The sequence below is a fragment of the Hippoglossus stenolepis genome, chromosome 2 (assembly GCF_022539355.2).
Source record: "Hippoglossus stenolepis isolate QCI-W04-F060 chromosome 2, HSTE1.2, whole genome shotgun sequence".
NCBI classification, from domain to species: Eukaryota; Metazoa; Chordata; class Actinopteri; order Pleuronectiformes; family Pleuronectidae; genus Hippoglossus; species Hippoglossus stenolepis.
Window position 1 is genome coordinate 13749240 of NC_061484.1, and position 20032 is coordinate 13769271.

Genomic DNA, 20032 nt, shown 5'->3' on the forward strand with positions numbered 1-20032 from the left:
ACTGAAGCAGAAACTACATATTTCTCAGTTTTTCTTGTGATTTTTTGGCCGTCGTGTATATTTTTCAGTATCGTTTGGAAATGTCTGTCTGACACAGAAACGGGTCGAATGGAAATGAACAGCAGCCTCCTGTGTGAAACTCCTGCATTTTCATTTGTCTACCCCATCCCTGCTCCAGATGTGGACTCCTACATTCTATTCCATGTTATTCGACAATTCCTCCTTTCAGCCCTGTCACAATTATGGTGGCTGCTAAAGGTCAAGAAACGCAAATATGGGTCATTAATAAGAGGCTGCGAAGATTTTACATGAAGACTGCCAGTCTCAACGCATCAGTGAAATGTTCGCTGATAAATTCTACTGAAAGTTCTGGTTTAATAGAGAAAAAAAGCTCAGTGACTGTAGCCACAACATATTTAAAGAATCTAGACGCAAAGTCCAGTCCCTGGTGTGGCAGTCATGTGGCTTATATCCCAAACTCGACCCCAACCCCCTTTTGATGACTCTGCTGTTGTTAATATTTGCTTCATTCAGTAAAAAACAATGCAATGTACTTGCAGAAACTGTTCAGTAAAACATGAACAGAATTTCTAGGACACAGGTTGACGTTACTCAGTGTGAAGTTAGTGAACCTGAAGAAATACAGCATCGTATTTTAGCAGCTAACCTCACATATTTGCAGGTAAGCTGGTTAAACTGAGACAGCTGAGCAGCTAACTAGCCTGATAACTAATGTCAACATGTGCACTTTTGCCCAATGATCCATTTATTGACAGCTCACTTAACAAATACAAGTCAAGAAACTGTCAATATTACCACAGAGCCAATGTTTGCTGCAGTTCAGACTCTTCAGTCAGTGTCACATCAATGAGAGACAATTACTGGGTTCTACAAATACAGTTCAAAGTAGGAGGCCGACTTGCATTTAAGTTTACAGAATATAACCATTAGTGCACAGACAGGGGGTCGGGTGTTCAGTGGGCAGGTGGAAGGGAAGTCGAGAATCCAAACTCGAAACTCCAGAAACAAACAAAAGGCCAAACAGGAAGCAGAACTGAAACACGAGGGAAACCAACCAGGGAATCGAACCAACCAGCGACACATCAGCACGAGGGAAATGCAGGGACATTTACAGATGAACTGATAAAAGAGAGTGAGGGGCACAGATTGTAGACACTAGGGTGGCAGTGACACTTGAACTCAGGGGTGACACATTCTGGCAGGTGAGGGCAAACCAGACAAAGGCAGGAAGTAAAGTAAGAGATAGACGCACAAGGAAAGAGGTTTCAAAATAAAACAGGAACTTTAAAAAAAAATCTAAAATTTTAATCCAAAAATAAAAGACCAAAGTATAAACACAAGATGATTATAAGACCAGACCGAATAATAAAATCCCACCAATGCAAAGTTTCAAACAACAGGAAGTCTTAACAAGTTAATGACAGGGACAGAATCATGACACAGCCATGAGACCCCTCACCTCTATGAGATGAGACAGTGCATGTCAATTTCAGACGAAAAAATATGTCTTAAAGGTCAGTCTTTAAATATTGACAGTGGGAGAGCTGTGTGTTTGCCAGCTTGTTTTGTTCTTCTGCCGCCCAGAGGCCCTGAATCCTTTACTGTGGCTTTAAGTTATAGTGAAAGGTGGTTACCAGGGATCTCAGGTACGTGTATATGTCTCCTGTCTTATGACCACATTTCAAGTTGCTTACAGGGATAAAGATTCAAAGGAGAAACAAAATGAGCAGTGAGGCGCTTCTGTGTGAACTTTCACAATCAGCCGTGGACTGGATTAGATTGATGATTGGCTGATTGATTTATTGAACCTTTGGTGGCACGGTTATATCCGACTTTTGGACAGATTGCAGGAAGTGGAAGCTTCTATGTCATCTCATACAGAACATGGTTGCTTGTAGTATTCGCCTTCGACGATATAGTGTTTGAACAATGAAATTAATTTAATCTTTGAAACGAAATGACTTCCTCCTGCTGAATTTACAACACGGCGATATTGGACACATGCCGGTCTACAAACCAATCAATGTCATGTTTTAGTAGACACAACCCGTATGGTGGTGATGACAGAAATATTAAATTCTTTAGTGCACTCCCTAAATTACAATGAGAAACCAAAACTAACTGGATGACACGTTTTCAATGTAACAAAGACGTAGATGCAAAGTAAGATTTCCCACTGTAATAGTAGTATAAGACCCACATATTTCCTAATTCTTTAAGTGTCGAGTAAACAAATATTATACAAAAACAAAAGTCCATTGTTTGTGCTTTCAGTTCAGATGCAGATTCTTTGTTCTGTGAATTCTCGATTAGGTCAAGGCTAAATGTCATGGCTGCATAAACAGGTTGTTAGGCAGCAGGAAAAAAGCCCAATGCCAGAATGATCCTTCTGAACAACACAAACACGACAAACCTGAGGATAAAGCCCAGCTGGAGACTGTGTGGCTGCAGGATGAAGAGGACTGAAGAGGACTGAAGAGGACTGAGGAGGACGGAAGAGGACTGAAGAGGACTGAGGAGGACTGAAGTTCTGATATGCGATCAGTCAACCCATCTGCTCTTTACAGAGGCCCTGCAGAGTTTTGCAGATGGATGAAGAGCTCAGAACTTTAGGTCATGGACACACAAACAAGATGAGAGGACGCTGCTGTCAAAATCTAAAATCCTCAGGGGTTTTTTTTTTTCGTTTGAACCCAGAGTCACCAGAGGTTTTCCATTTGTTTGACATTTGATGTGTATGTTTGATTGATGTTTAAGGACATGCAGAGAGATGGTGAAAGAGATTGTGTGAGTGCTTGTCCAACAGTGGCCTCAAAAAACACCTTTTTGAAATATTATCTTGATAATATGATCTGTTTAGGATTAAGGATATTAAGGATATTGTATTTTATTATTCCAGGCTACTGTTCAGCTCCTATGAATGATTTCATGGCCTTTCATGACACTGGATGGAGCGAGAACAGGCGTGTGAACAGTGTATGTTGTTCCTTCTCGCCCTCTGGAGGAGATAAAACACGCAGCACAGTTGGATGCCGGTCAAAGGAAAGCCCCCTGCTTCGTTCGCTCCGACATAACTAGGAATCCATCGATGTCCCTTTCATGTCAAACTCACAAGTGCCACGACCGATACGTCGGCAACGAACTGTGGAGGCAACTTGTCACAAGCGGTAACATCACACATTGTACGCAGCGAGATATTGTCACTGACAGGCCGGTTTTTCTTTAAAGAAAACCAAAGAGCATGGAGGGTCAGTGCTAACACTTTTATACTGGTGGCAACATATAATCGCCTCAAGGGCCCCATGAAAACCAAATACTGGAGAAGACACAGAAAGCAACAGGTATATTGAGTTATTGTATCATTATGCTTATTCATCAGTGAAATTATGTTTTGTTTATAATGGTTATTCTTTATTTAGATCTCCATTAGCTGCCACTAAGGCAGCAGCGACTCCTCCTGGGGTCCACACACTACAAAACATCACATTTAAAACAAGACATATCTCATGAAACATAAAACATGTGCAAAAAAACACCTCAATAAAACATTTTCAAAACAGATAAAAGTCAAGTAAAAACTTAACATAAGAACACATACATTTCATCCCTTCATGATAGTTAATGCATTTTTTTGTTTAAAACTTGCTTTGCTTTAGCATGAATAAGACTTCAATCATTTAAATTGTTTAACAATTGATTAACACTTGAGCATTGTTGTTAATCCTACACAGACCACATGATGTTATGAGATATACAATTGACCAAAATTCAAACTTCCACTTTTGTTTGATAAATTCATGAAGAAAGCGGATGAACTCAGGAATCAGCATCCAGAGGAAAAATAATCATAATAAGGCCGTGACAACATAGAAGCTGAACTGAGCAACTGATCAATATTGCTGCAATAACCAGAGCACACTGCTGTCAGAGCTGTCTCTGGGCAGCTGGGCTGTTTTCCTTCTCTATCCCATTTGTCAATTAAAAAGACTGGCACAGTGTTTCCATGGTGACTGCAGTTGACTATCACAGGTATCATCCAAAGTGGTGGAGACTGAGAGAGAGGAGAAACAAAGAAGCAGGGTAGCACGGATTGCTGCCCAGAGCTTAAATATGCAGAACACAACTCTTAAGTCTGTTTTCCAAAAGTCTCCAACCACTGATAAAAATATTAGATCAATGTTTCTTTATTTATTTAGCTGCATCTCACTTTTTTTCTCATTAGAAGGGCATGTTCACTCTCAACAGCAAACAGCTTCATGGTGAAGGTGTGAACATTTTGTTTTTCCTCCAGAGCATCTGTCTACCTTTGCAGCAGCAGGTGGAGCATTCACAAAATGTCAGGGCTTACAGACAGTTTCATCACACTCTAAAGACATCGCTGGGGAAACCTGCGTGATCGGATTGGCTTCCCCGTGAGCCGCAGAAAATATTAACAGGATTTGGGTGTACTCACCCGGGGCTTGGTATTTACCTCAAGTCCTCTTATTAGGGGACAGCAGCTTTTCGCAGTAGTGATGGAGTTTTTTTCCCCTTCTTTCTTTATTTGAGAGCGTGGTCTTTCAGTTTGAGAGCAATACTTATTTCATGTTCAGATTTTGTAATGCTCTCGCCCAAAACCCTGGGCTTACACTTAGATATACCCTATTTGTGCTGAGGTTTGCTCTGCTTGTGCACAAACTGTGCGCTTGCATTCAGATATTTTGTTGCACATTTCCTGCGCTCCAGCTTCTGCTCCTTTCCTCGCGATCACGCTGCTTCTGTGCACACAGGAAAAATCTGCTCTTGGATTTGTCCTCTGTGCTTGGATTTTTTTGCACAACAAGTCCCTCAAAATTCCCCAACCAATAGCATATAGAGACAGGAAAAAAGCAACCTATCCACAAAGTTTAATATAAAAAGCTGTGACCTACATGTATGGTATTTGATTATATCTAGGGTGTATGCAGATGCAGACTGTAAACACGCCGTAAAGCGTCAATTCTACATAATCATGCAAAAAATTGTTCCAGCCTGTGATGAGTTTGCTTGTCCGAGGATTTCCCCTTTTGTGTGAAATCAGTGGTTCACATCTTGGTGGAGAATATGGTTAAAAGGGACATTAGCATTAAAATAGGGTCATGCTGTACTTATCTCTGTGTGGACGTTCTTTGCCACACACGTCTTCCCCTCTCATAATATCTCTGCTGCATGTTGATTTGAATCACTGGGTAAAGAAAACTACCTATTTGTTGACAGTTTCTTGTAAAGGACCTATATGTAATTTGTCGGCAGCCTCTGTGGGAGGCACAGATGTAAATGCTGTTCGAGTATGTTTACGCAGCAGCGAGATGCTGATCTACATGCATTTGCATTCTGAGCTCAGTGGGTGAGTTTGAAAGCAGCCTCCAATTTCTGTTTCAGTATTATTTACAATGAGGCTCAAATATATTTACCCCTGTGTCTGTCACAATGAATCCAGCTAAATCTGAAGAGTGTACCTACAGTGAACGTTTCGATTTTTTTTTTTCAGTTACTCAACAAATTCCTAGATATACACATCACAGCAACACATCATCACAATGACTAAGGCTACATCCATACCACTACGCTGTTGTTTGAAAACAACAATTTCTGCAAGAGGGTCACATTATTGGAGCCTGACGAATCAGTGAAGACTACATTGGGACTAAAAAGACCAGATTAGCATGCAGTTGTGTGTCCACGTCATCGTCAAACATGTTGTTTCTGCCTAAAGGTTTTCAAAATGAAAAAGGTCCAGCAGTGTTTCCAAACTTCTCAGTTTTAGCGGCTTTAAAACTCTGCAGTAGTGTGGAGGCCAGGCGTATCTATAGCAGAAATTATGCATTTTCAAATAAAAACTTAGTTGTGTAGCAGTAATATTGTAATGTAATCTACCTCAATAATAAATGATACTGCACCACTGACGTCAGACCAGCTTTTTGTTGGTGAGTCACACAATCAGTCTCTGCTTCCTCAAGATAGCAACACACCAACAATGCACCTGACCACACTTCATTTTAAGACCAACACGCGCACACAGATGTGTGCGTTTCCTATTTAAGACAATGTGGTCTGAAACTAGCAAAGACTCTCAGGCTCTGAGTATCCAGCCATTACTAGTTCATTCTGCATACTGTGCACGAAGCAGAGAAATACTGTGGCAATCATTTTTGTTTTGTTTAAAACACAAAATTATTATTGTGATCTATACCACTAACACGTTAAGGGTCGCAGAGGAGGCTGCAGCCAGTCTCAGCTCTCATGGATGGATTACACATTGAAAGATTTATTGTTAAATTCAGACATTTGAGGCTTTAATAATCTTTAATTTTTTAGTTTTAGTGTAAAATCAGACAGAACTCCAGACATAGTTGTACATCTTTGGGTTTACAACAATATGTTTAAGTCACATTACTATTCTTTCATGTAAAGTAAGTTTTTGCATTGTTATAAAGTTGAATTGAGAACATATTACTTTTTAATTCTCACACATGGAATGCTCTACATGGAAGAATATTCAAGTGCACGCGAAATGATGTCTGTGTGTGAATGAGTGACAAAGCCTGAGGAAATGCCATGGAAACCGATGGCGGCTCAGCGGGGCTCATTATCTCTCCTCTAAGTGAGGAGACGGAGAAGCAGGTGGGGGGTTGGTTGGAATAATAGGTAGGAGACAAGATGAAGAGGAGCCACAGATGAGTGAACGAGAAAAGGGCGAGGGAAGACTGGGAAGAGATGTGAAAGTTAACACAGAGGGAAGTGAGAGGGAGCGAGGGAATGTATGTAATCGATATTCCCTCGGCTTTGTTCAACTTAAGGATCCAAGAAATGTTCAGACACTGTGCACCATCACCTTTTGTGGCTTTAGTGGGTTTTCTACCAGGGAGAAATTCTTATTATATAATGAGTGTGATGTAACAATCCACTTTTTGTAAGGCTCTGACCCTTGGATACATCCTGTGTAGAGAATCGAGGGGTCGAGCAGTGACAGGAGAAACAGCCTTATCCTTTATGAAGAGAGATTTATCCACGGGGAAGCTGCTAAAGTATTGACTTAGGAAACTACAGTACAGTGTGCTCTGGGCTGTACTTTGAACTAACATAGCCATATACTGTAATGATCATCAATCTTTTCCCACTGTAAATCTGCTTTCCATTTCACCACAGTACTTAAACATGCTTCAGAGATACATCCACTAGCATGGACCACGCCACAACGATGTATCGTTAAATCTTTTGATGGAAATTCAGGCTGTATTGGATATTGTGGATGGATGAATGGATGTGAAGGGCGAGGATGAAGATGGATGAAGAATGTCTCTGTTAGGCTGGTTTGGGAGGATATGCTGTGGACTGGGTGGATGGAGACTGTCAGATCCTGACCTCTGGCTTAAGAAACAACCTCAACCAGAGGGGGAGGAACGAGCCGAAGGTATAAAGAGAAAGAACAGCTTCCCGTCGGTGTACAAACCAACCTTGGTCTTGTGTACCATGCTCTGAGCATTAAAGTGTGAGATTTGTGTCTCGCTCCTCGTTGTCAGAGTGGGATTGCAAAATTGCCACGACAGCTACTAGAAAAAAATGTTGACGACTTTATTATATAAAACATATTTCATGGAAATTAAAATGTTAATAATAGGATATATATGAATATAATTGTTTTAATAAATCTATCACTCATATATCTAATTATACAAAATAACTATGACATAAATATAATGTAATACTCTGTTGGATGCATGTAGTTAACTGTTGTCTTTAGACCCCTTTAACTGGTTTTGTGGTGTCCCAGACCAAAGATGAGAGAAATGTGTGAATATTTGAGTGTCAACCAAAAGTGGTGGTCTTAGACTGGACTGTGAGGGTAGTTTAGTAGAGTTTTGGACATCGAGAAACATGTGATGGGTGAAAATATTGACACAGTCACATATTGAGAGCCCAAAATGTGACAGCTGCAATGACAACATCTGAAATGCCCTAAAAACTCTCATGAAACAGTAGGATTTGTAACCCAAACCTCTATTAGACCCATCTTACGTGGTGTGACATGGAGAGAGCTTGAAATACGGTGGTTACATAGGTACCTTTTGATGGCAGCCAAACACCAATTTGAACACATCCAAGTCTGTGTCAGGTTTTAACATTTGAGAAAAGTTCTACAAAGGTGGTGACTCTGGAGGAAGCTGCGTGGAGTCTGATGAATCTGCCTCAGGGGACGTCACTAGAGTCAGTCTGAAAACGTGTGGAAATGAATCTCAGCGGGTGGAGGTAGAAAGAAGTGAGCTTAACCTGACCTGTAAAGTTGGTGTAATACCCCTTTAAGAGATAGTGAGGAAGTAGAAGACATGATGGGTCAATTCTTTCTAGTTGCCAGTATCCTCTCAATTACAAATTACGTATAGATAATAAAGGACTTTAATAAAACAGAAGGAAATTCTTGTGCCAGCATTCCAGTATCACAATAAATAATAGAATACAGTGAATAAAACAATGGAGTATTAAGTCTAACACATAAAAGAAAAAATAAAGTATTGCAGTGAACCAGTGCCTCATAGAAATAACAATAGAGAATAAAATCAGTAAGTTACTTGATACATTAAACTGATATAAAAGTGGCAGTAAGTAGTAGTGATAATAGGAGTAAGTAATATGGAATATTTCACATGATATTGAAGACGTGATCAAATACATACATAGTATATTATTGTATATAGTTAATAATATGAGTTCCTGACAGTACAACCATATCCTTAATAAATTAGATGTCCATTATTTAGCCTGAATGAAAATTTCTCATTTCCAGATGAGATCTCTGGAAACCTACATACATTTAATTCACATTGCAGGTTTAGTTAGTTCCTATACCCTCACAAGAATGATCTCAATTTCCAACAGGAGACCCCTATTTCCATTCAACACAAGTAGAATGCCGTCCATATCCTGTGAACTCAAGCGACAGAGGCGAGAGAGCCTGGTGTGATTCAGCGCTGTGTGTCGACACCAACCTCTGTTTTGTTTTGTGCGGGAGCCCTCGTTGCCCCCGTCGACGACTGTGTACTCGCAGAGTGCGCCTGATCATTTGGAAGATGGAGCACATGAGGACAGGATAGAGCTGTCAACTGGTTAACTATTTATTATTATATTATACATTGCACAAGGAGGGAGAAGACAGAGAGAGAGAGTGTTAACAGAAGCAGGAAGGAGAGAGGGAGGAATGAGAAGACAAGGTGAGGGCAGAGTGAAGGGGCAGTAAACGGGATTAAGGTGGGCGACTATGTTTGTGTGTGTGTGTGTGAGCACATATCAGGACTCCCCTAAGATTTTTACCGTCTTGTGTGCAGAAAACCTGCTGTTCGGTTAATGAGGGTTTTCAGAATATCAGTAAGGATCCACGATCTCTCAGTAAGTGAAGAGTAAAGAGGCCCTGTGGGGCAGCTTGTTGTCAGGGACAACATCAAGCTCTGCCATCAAACCTGATGAGAAGCTTAGTGAGGTAAGGCGTTTGAAAATGTATAAAGCAACTTTGGGGATTTATGTCCCATCTGATGTGATTCAATGCAACATCTTGTCATATGTGTCTCCTGCAACATTGTAAGTGCTGCTCTGCATGCAAACTAAGGTTTCCTCTGCATCTGAAATCCTGAGGCTGGATTAGAGGAATTTAGTTCAGAGGAACCATTTTTTAAATGATCTGTCTTATTCAAAGATCGCTGAGATTACTGTCACAATTGTTACCATTTTTAAGCACATTTCATGAAATGTATTTCTAAGAGGACAATAAATATACATTTCAAATAATTTGTTGTTTTGCAAGATAACAAATAATAATAATAATATGTATGATTATATATCATATTACCTCAGAACTATAAGATAAGATACAATATGAGAGATCACAGATACAAATCTTAATTTAAAACAATTAACAACAATAATAGGCAACATAAACATAACTACACACAAAATTCAAGTGTATTGCAGCAGAATGCTCAACCCTCATTTGTTGGATGAAGAAATTTACCTAGTTTACAAGTTAGTTGAGAGGATTGTGGGACGTTCATTTAATATCATGTTAATATCATAAACACAAACAGACAATACAACACAACAGCTCAGCCTGGTTTGCTCCAAAACAGGGGAAACAGGAACATGCACACAGACTGTAGAGCCCAAAGCGTCGACCCTCACCCACAAAAGGATGTGCACAGTAAGAAAAGGTAATAATGCTAAGACAAAACATTCAAAACAATATAATGGATTTGGGTTTTTTGTGGGAGCAGGAAACAGAGAAGACACTGATAAAATTCCATTTCATTGCAAAAACTGAAAAGACCACATCTTATTTTGATTTAGTCACACAGTCATTTGTGGAAAAACACAAAAGTGCGTGTCAGCACCAAGGTTCTCATTAGCATTCATCACTGAGATTAGACTCCTTAGTCCCTGCACTTCCAAAAGGTCCCATCTGGCTCACTTTGCATCTTCTCAAATCTGTGTGCACCAGCTGCTCATGCATACACTGATAAGGCTGGAGTCACTGGCACACTTCTCCACGGTATGTGACATCCAGCTTATCTGTCTGCTGTGTCGACACGACAGTGAGAAACTACATCTGATTAGTATGGGCTGACTCCTTTAAAAAAAAAAGAAAACATCTGATTTGTCACTGTTGAATTCGGTGTTATCATGAGGCATTTACGCACACCTTTGCACCAGGGGCGTTGCAATAAGGTAGGCAGAGGGGTGCTGGGCAGTTCACACTACACAACTGGCTGTCTTGTATTCGTGAGTCTCGCAGTCGTTGTGATTTCACACTACATGACTGACAGGCGTTGGGTGGTCAAAGAGAGAAACCCCCGACTGGTCCCCAAAATACATTTAATCACAAAAACACACGCAGTGAATCCTGGTGATCGACCTGGGCCGACCCAACCTGCTCAAGGTAACACATCACGCCGGGTGAGCGGTGAAACGATGTTGTAAAGATCAGAGAATTTCTCAGGCCACAATTTTCTGTCCGAATGTGACGAGAGCCCCAGAGAGAACTACCCGAGCCTGATGCAGTTAATGTAAGTTGCTCTGAGTTTGATACCCTGCACCATTATTGCTTGATTTTCGCAGATTTCCCCGATTACAGACATTTGCTTTAGTTAGAGCCCCCTGCTCCCTTTTGATCTGGTCCCCTAGGTGCCTGGAAATATTCCTGACAATAGATAATATTTTGGCGCCAGAAGCCTTCTGGTTTACGTTTTGAGTTTGACCAATCACGTTTGAGCAGACTTTGGTCGCCTGCAGGTAAAAAATGTGGAGATTAAAAGAGGTGGAACACATTGAACGAAATGCATCGAGAAGCTTTTTAATTTATCTGAATTCATATGTAGATAACCGATAGTCGAGATAAGCCAACATGTCGTCTGGACCCAAAACATCTTTAAAAAAGTTTCGCTGTTTGTTTTTTTGTTTGGAGAAAGTTTGGCTCGTGTGATAAAAGAAACTTGTCGGACTGTAAACTGTGTAAAGTGAAGGGAAGACGGAGTCTTAGTCAAGATTGCCACGGCCTACACGTCCCACAATATTGGCTGTTGCCTCAAGCAGCTAATTCAATTAAGATTATTGTCAATGAAATGTAAAAAGGTTAATTGAATATTTTTGTCTCACACCGTCTTTGCCGTCGTGCTCGGCCTGTGATCGTCCTCCGGCTGCATGTAGCTGTAAGAGAGATGTGGAGAGAGACTTCAGTTTAAACTTTAAATATCTGTGTTACACAACCACATGTGACTTGTTAGCACATGAATGCCCAGCAGGCTGTTTCCCTCTGCTGCCTCCGACAGCCTACCTGTCAGTAACACTGCGCTATGTACAGGGACTAATTCAAGCTGAAGAAAGAGAAGCCGCTCTCATATGACGTCTGTGAACACACAGACACACACAGACAATATTGCCAGGTTTTTCCTTTGAGAAGGAAAAGAAGGCAGTCAGATTTTGATGAGTTTGATGAGTGTTGACAGGACAAAGCACTGCTCCTGTCGTCGGCCTAGTGACCCAGTTCTGCCGCTGCGTGGGAACACCTGAGCAGCTGAGGACGAGCTGGAGAGGCAGCAGTTTAACCTTAAAAGAGCCGCCGAGCGTCAGGTTTTTTTTTCTTCCACGACAGATGCACCGGGAGAAAAAAAAACCTGCTCCCCCAAATTTTCCCTCGAGAAATTGATATTTTAGAATCAAGGAACAACCATTCGGTTTGAAATAACTATGCAGTGTATTACAAGGTTTATTTTTTACAGCCTTACAGTGCCACAATGTTGAGATTGATTTTTGCTACAAAATCAAACAGTAAATTAAATCATCCATCTCTTGATTCAACCTCCTTAAAAGTAGCCTAAATTGGTGCCACACGATCAGCACATACCTCCACCAAGACCCAACTGTCCCCTTACCAAATTTAAATTCCCTAGGTCCAGATTTGTATTTGGATCTGCACCAAATTGCAATATCAGTCCCCTGATAAAAGTGTTAAAAAAGAAAACAAAGAAAAATCACCCTATCTCACAATGTTAAAGAAAGATTTTTTTTAAATCCTGGATCCACATCAGAATTTACTGGCTTCTTTTTTGACCCATACCGCACCCTTTCACTAAGTTTAGTGGAAATCCACCAAGTTGTTTTTGCTCTCATGGTAAAATGTTCGGTAGATTGTTGTAAATGTTGGATTAAAGATGGTGAAACCTCTTCGAAATACGCTGCACATAAAATGTTTGAGATTGTTTCCACTGCTTAGTAAAATCCACCTGGGATGTAGACGCACCAGCATCATAAAGATTTACTGCATCTTCCAGTAAACAAAACCATCTCCCCTCTAACTGGAATCTGCTTTTTGAATTGTCATTGTGAAATCATAGGGTCAACAGTCAGTCTGTGTAGTTAGATACATTCATTTGATTTTATATATGTTTATAATCATCTTGTTGTTTTTGTGGTTATTTTATTGTCCTCCCTTTATGCAGGCTATAACAAGCACTCAACAGTCCATTACGACTGATGTTGCTTTCCAACAGAGGCCTTTTGATTGAATACAACTGGACTATAAAGGTGAATTCCGATTTGTGGAAACTGTTCTTCCAGAAAGGCCAACATAATATTGCATTGTGACCATTTAGAGAAATACACAGTGTACCTGGTTAGTGATTACTTCTCTCACCTCATTGCTCCACACAGCCATTAGTGTTCAGTAGATCCGTGGTTTACGGCTCTGGCCTGGTCAACATATGCTCTCACTACACAGATCTGTGTTCAAACACCTGCAGACCGGCACAGACACAAGTGTGTGAACCGGAGCACAGCTTTATACTGATCCGTCACATGATGGGATGAGAGGAAGCATGAGGAGAGAAGTTGGGGAAGCTCCATCTTAATGTTGATTAAAAGGACCTATACTTATTAATAATAATAATAATAATAAGATTTGGTATTATTTTCAACATATAATGAGTTGGTTAAGTATCTCAGACAAGCATGCTGATGGGTCACGGGCACATGGGAGGTTACAGGGCTAAATGAAGGACAGTGAGACAGGCAGAGGAAAAGAAAACCCTCCGAATCGTGCAGTGAGCATGAAACACAAGCCTGCGAGCAACAAGACGACGTACTTTTGGAGGGAGTTGTCATCTGCAGTGTTCTGACTTCCGCTGAGGTGGATGAGCGGAGCTGACGTCTCACACATAAATAACAAGAGGAGGGCTCGTTAAAGTCCTTTTAGTTTCAACAGAGTCATTCATCAACAACAACACGGTTCCTTCTAGACCAGGGGTCGTCAACGTTTTTCAGGCCAAGGACCCCCAAACTGATGGAGAGATGGAGCAGGGACCCCCTACTATATATATTGTATAAAATTGTGTTTTATATTAAACTGGGCCTAGTGCCATGTATAAACATAGCTACCCTGTTATTGTGCATTCAATACTAAGCTATTCAAATAATACACAGAAAGATAACGTCTTCTGCCTCCATTTATCCGTTCGCTACAATATGTTGGATTCATGTTAATGTGTATTTAAAGACATTTAAATTTGTGGAAAAAAAATTGGTTGGAAAAACATTTTTAAATTAAAAAAATATAAAAAATTGTCTAATCAACCAAAAATGTCGCGACCCCCCTGCAGTACCTCCTCGGACCCCCTGTGGAAGACCTCTGTTCTAGACTATATGATGAAGTGCAGTATTACTTGTGATAAAAATAACAAAGAAAAAATATTTAAAACCAGACAATGTGATGGAAATAACTTTTTTCCAAAAGATTGAAACAGGAGAATTTTGTGAAAATATATAAATGTTTGATAATGCATGTTACACCTTCATAAGAGTCATTCATCTATATTAAATATCTTGTTTTCAGTTCTCTGGGGACCATGAATGTCTGAACACAACTATTGGACAAGTTATGGGGGTATTCCAGTCTAGATCATATATGTGTATCATGTATATAACGATGGACGATATGACTGCTCCCCAAAATTGAAGCCAAAGCCTCAGGATCGCCCCCTGGCTTCATGGCGGGCTGCAGTATAGGTCCTACACACTGCCTCCTCCATGTTGGCAAATTGAACATGGACCAAACAACGGTTGTTTCACTTTAGTTTGTTCAAGTATTCATTTTTTCTGTGAGTTTGGTTTTAATTGAAACATCATGATTGACAGCTGAGACTGACTGTATCCACGGGACCTCACTTCTGCGTCTCCATCTCTGAGCGTTACTGAGCAAACTCTGGCTCAAAACGTGCAAAATGATAGCGTTTATACAAAGGACATTTTAGTGTCATTTCCGGATAGTGGGAGGAAGTGGAGACGTATCGTCCATCTTTAGAGACAGCCTATGGTCTAAAACAGCACGGGGTGATACATTGAATTAGTTTGAATTCTATCTTTAGTTTTTGCATGAATAAAATGTCAACATCTCAGAGGAAAAGTAATTGCATCATATAGAAAAATGTAGATTATAATTGGCTACATCAGCTGTCTTGATTCATGACAGATTCAGATATGAATCAGTGCGTGGGCTTTCTGCTCTTTCATTGCTGAACTTATTATTAAACTAGACGTCTGTACTGCAATTAGCTAAAACATTACTGACAGTACGTGGTTCCACAGGATAAGCTGTGACTCAATTCTTTTATTTTTCTCTCTCATCTGTTGCACATACGATTCTACACAATGTCTCAGTCCATTTCTGTACCTGTATTACACAGGAAAACTAGAATGGCTCTCAGCAGAGCGAATATCTCCACACAGTCCCCTTATGAAACCACGTTTAAATTCAGAGATTATTTATTTGTATCTGCACCAAATTGCACACACACATGAATATCAGTCACGTTAAGATTCCTGATTTGTTTTGTTAAAGAAATCTGGTGGAATTTAATGGGTTCTCCCTGAGTTTTGCTACATAGTTTTTGCGTAATCATGCCAACAAACAAACGAGCAAATGCAGACGGACACATAGGTAAAGGTTGATAGGTTAAAAAAAGTCTGGTTTTATTTAAATGGATTTAACTTCTAAGCTAACCATAATCAACACTTAAATCAATATTTGAATGATGAAAAAAAATTACCTAGGACTCCAGGTCACAAAGCTCTATAAGCACCAGCTGGCCGGTGCCTCTTGCAGAAGTTATGCTGAATAACAGTTAATATACCAGTAATATGAATTAGAAAGACATCCATATTCATACAGTCACAACATGGAGTCTATTGTAGTTTTAGACAGGCGTTTAACACAGGCAGTAACCAGGGTCATGTAGAGTGGATGTGAGTCAGCTAACAAGTGGATCAATGCTCATCCACTGCAAATCCTGCTTTGGAGTCATTGGTTGAATGAGGGTTTGAAAAGAGTGTAAACAACAAGTTCACACATTAGGAAAAAAAAATAGTAGGCGCCACATAAATAGGACAAATGATCACACTTGGCATGAGGCGATACCAGGTTGAGTCACTGTGAGTAGGCCTCGATAAACAGCAGAACGAGAGAAAGACTCTGATGTTGTCTTCTCTCAAATCAGAGCAGGAAAATGGATCCGGGGAGGATTCAGACTGACAGAGAGGAGATATGTGAGTAGATGAGAGTTTAGGTTAAACTGCTGTGTACAGGTGTGTGTGTGTGTGTGTGTGTACCATCTTACCTCCATAATAAGCTCTGACAAATGAAACTGTAATTTGAGTGGAGAAAAATTGAGCTTGATAAGGGCTCTGCATGACATCTGCATTTCTAGGTCACAGCGACAAATTGACTTATCATCCAGGCCTACTTCAGACAAGAAATGTGGGTCACTGTTAAGTGTTTGCTTGCAAATGCACAAACATGGCCCTCTGATTTAATCTGAAAATAAAATGAAGTGGTGGGTGGAGAGTCCTACACAGAAAATGTGTTCACAATGACTTTTCAAAAATAATGAAGTACATTCGTATGTCTTGGACATGGTACAATATATCACAAAACTCTCTAATGTAGCTGCTCTTCAAATGAAGGTTAGCACGCCCATAAATACACTCACATAGAGCAGTACAGTAGAATAACTTCTCTGTGCAGCTACACCCTGAGACAAACCAACACTGGGGGCACATTTCTTTATTTAAAAGATCATCTAGATTCTGTCTTGTGCGGCTCATTAGCTGAACGCCAGTGGCCAATGAGTGGCCCGGAAGAATGAATAAAAAACCTGTATCGAGGAGCAGCCATTGTGCCGATTTAATGATCAGTGCTACAATAGACAAAAGAGTATGAAAAGGGTCATGTTATTATGACTATTTCAAGGATCCACACAGTTTTTAGGCTCAAATCTGAAAAGAGGGAAAATGGGAATCCAAGTGTAGGAGGAATAAAATGTAGGGCAACAATCTGAGGCAGGTTACACAACACATTCTGCTCAGTGGTAGTGGATCAGTATCCCTGGTACCGTGGATTATTCAAAAAGCCAAACAGGAACACACTGTTTCCTAGACATGAAGACCTCCACACACACACACATACAAACAACTGTACAGCAAATAGGCAGCAGGTGGAGAAAGGCTCTCTGTGACTGGAAGACACCGACTGACTCTGACATGTCTGAGGCATGAAATTCACAGTGAAGTCAGATTTTGTTGGTTTAATCAGAAACACTGCTGCTGCTCCTCTAGACCTCCAATAGTTCTTGCCTCATGCATTTATTTCGCTGCTTCCCTCGATTATGCTCTCAGTTTTAAGATCTTAAAGCCCACAGTAATGTGTTGAAGAAAGAGATTTTGAGAATAAAGTTATAATAAAAAGTAATCATTTTAGGCTATGCATCATTTTACAAGGGGAACAGATCCATCTTTTGTCTGTGTTAAAATGAGGAATGTGGAGCATCTTGTCAAGTTTCTATCTTTATTATAGGTCAAACAACAAAATACTCATCAGCACAACATCCTCATAATTATCAGGACTATTATTCCAATGAGCTGCTCCATCCACAGACAGACAGTCAGACACTCAGACAGTCAGACAAACAGTCATAATGGCCAAGGGGAAGCATTTTTTTTTGGTCCTTTTTGGGGATTTCATCTCCTTTGACAAACATATCAGCCACAATCTAATCTGAATTTGACTGGACTGTTGTCTCTCCTGTTGAACTCTGAGCCCGGAGCCAATTGTGCACACGCCTGAAAAATCTGTATCCACCTACAGGTAAAGATAAGATTGTTCTCCTCTGTCTACATCTCAGCTCCATGTGACTCTGCCATGTGTCACGTGAGCCTGATGGGTGGATTTGGCACAGGCTGCCTTCCCTCCCTCAAACCACAAATGCGTGACATCCTCTCACATTTAATCAGCATTAAAGGAGCTGAAACTAAGTTTGCACCTGTATATGGGGGGAAACACAAAAATACAGGACAGCAAATGCATACATATATATATATATATATATATATACTGTATGCACATGTATGAATCTCTTAAAATGCATCTTTCTTTTTCCACATTTTCTTTCCCAGCTTGCAGAGCCTAGCATCTTGGGAGTCGCCTCTGTGATGAACCCAACAGGATGTGGCATGACTGATCACCCAACTGTCACAGTGCTGAGCCCAATGCACACTGACAGGCCATCTGACTGCTGCTGACTCACACGTGCACACAAGCGTTTCGACCCTCACACGGAAAGTGATAAAACACTGAGCCTACTGCCGTGCAGGAAATCTTCACCCATTTCTTTTTGAGACGCAACAGGAAATGATTTGGGTCAGAGATTTCAAACCTGTAGATTTGGCAGTGAAATGTATTCACTCTTTTTGTCAGAAGTAAAAAAGTTTGGGTTAAAAAAATCTCGGCCACTGTATAATTTTGTGTAAATGGCGTGCTTTAGTTTTGCACAGTAAATGATAAGGGATAAAACTGACATAGCATCTTATTTTGTCTTTTTTGCTGAAAAAAACCATCAAACTTCACAATGCAACCTGACATCATTACTGCAGAGGTCTGGCAGGAGAATGATAGTATTGATATAGTGACGCCCTCAAGATATACACTTGTGTGTGTGTATGTGATCCAGGTATTACTCATGTTGTGGGGACTTGAATCTGTTTACACAGTCACATCGTGGAGACTTTTCTTCCTCATGGGGAAAAAGAGCAAGTCCTCACAACATAAATCATGACATTTTAAGTTGAAGAAACGTTTTTAGGTTTTAAGGTTATAGGGTTAGGCAAGTAACTACGGTTAAGGTTGGAATAAATCTCAGGAAATCGATGTATGTCAAAATAGTGCCCTCTGGGGTCATGGAGACAGATGAGTGTGTGTGTGTATATGTGTGTGTGTGTGTGTGTGTGTGTGTGTATGTGTGTGTTTTACCAACAGACTGATTATAGTTAAGGAAACATTAACCAACACGTTTGGAAGTGAGTCACAGGGCTGAACTGGTTTCTCTTAACTTCCTGATGACTCTCCATCCACTGTGTCCACACTATGAATGAACACTGAGAGATAACGTGAGCTTCAACGTTTGATTGCAGTCCACTATTTGAGCAATTTTCGTTTTGAACCAAGATATGCCGTGTGGTTCCACGGATGATGTGTGTGTCATATCACTGAGGATCAGAACAGCTTCACAGGAGGCTCATGGGAAGTGACCACTTAATATTAAATAGAAAGATAAAGGAGATAAAACCATTAAGAAATCCAATCAAGCTGCACCAAATTGCACAAACTTATAAAAATCTGTTCTCTAAATACCAGATTTCCCCCCCCATCAAGATCCATGAATAATTTTCTGCGAAATCAACGAAAATGTTTAAAAACCCTAATCTTGCAAGGTTAAAGAAAGTGAAACAAAATTTTATCCAGGATGCGCATCAAAATTGAACAGGCTCTTCCTTGGGTCATTTGCCAGCCCTCCATAAAATGTCATGGCAATTCGTCGAGTAGTTTTTGTGTAACGCTTCCAAACACAAACAAACACTGATGAAAATATAACATCATTGGCGGAGAGAATAAAAAAGAACCATCAGGTTAAATAAGAGCCAGTGTCAATCATTTGTAAACAACAAGTTCAGAAAGGCTGTAAGAAGGGATTTTAATTGTGTGTGAAGGTGGAGATATTTGTTTACTCCATATTCTCTATTTTTCTGGGTAAATACGCCCAAACAAATCAATATATTTTTATTTGAAGTTTTTCAATTTAACAGTGAGAATATGATTAAAGCAAGATTTCATCAGAGAGGCACTATAATCCTATTTCAGCCTTGCGTGGGGTGTAAAGTGCTCAGTCAGAAATGTATTCAGATGCCCCCCTTTTAACTTCTGTTTTTTGCCCTGTTTAGTATCAAAATGATTCCTCCAATCAGGAAAGTGTTTCTCATCAGTGACTCCTTAATCAGCAGTTTGTCACTCGTCTAATGAGTCGTTTTTTAATTCACTTAGGAGATTAACACCCAGCGACCCGGATAGTGTCACTCAAAACTCATTTCAAGGGCTTTGAGTCAACAATTCTCAGATTAACAAGATTAT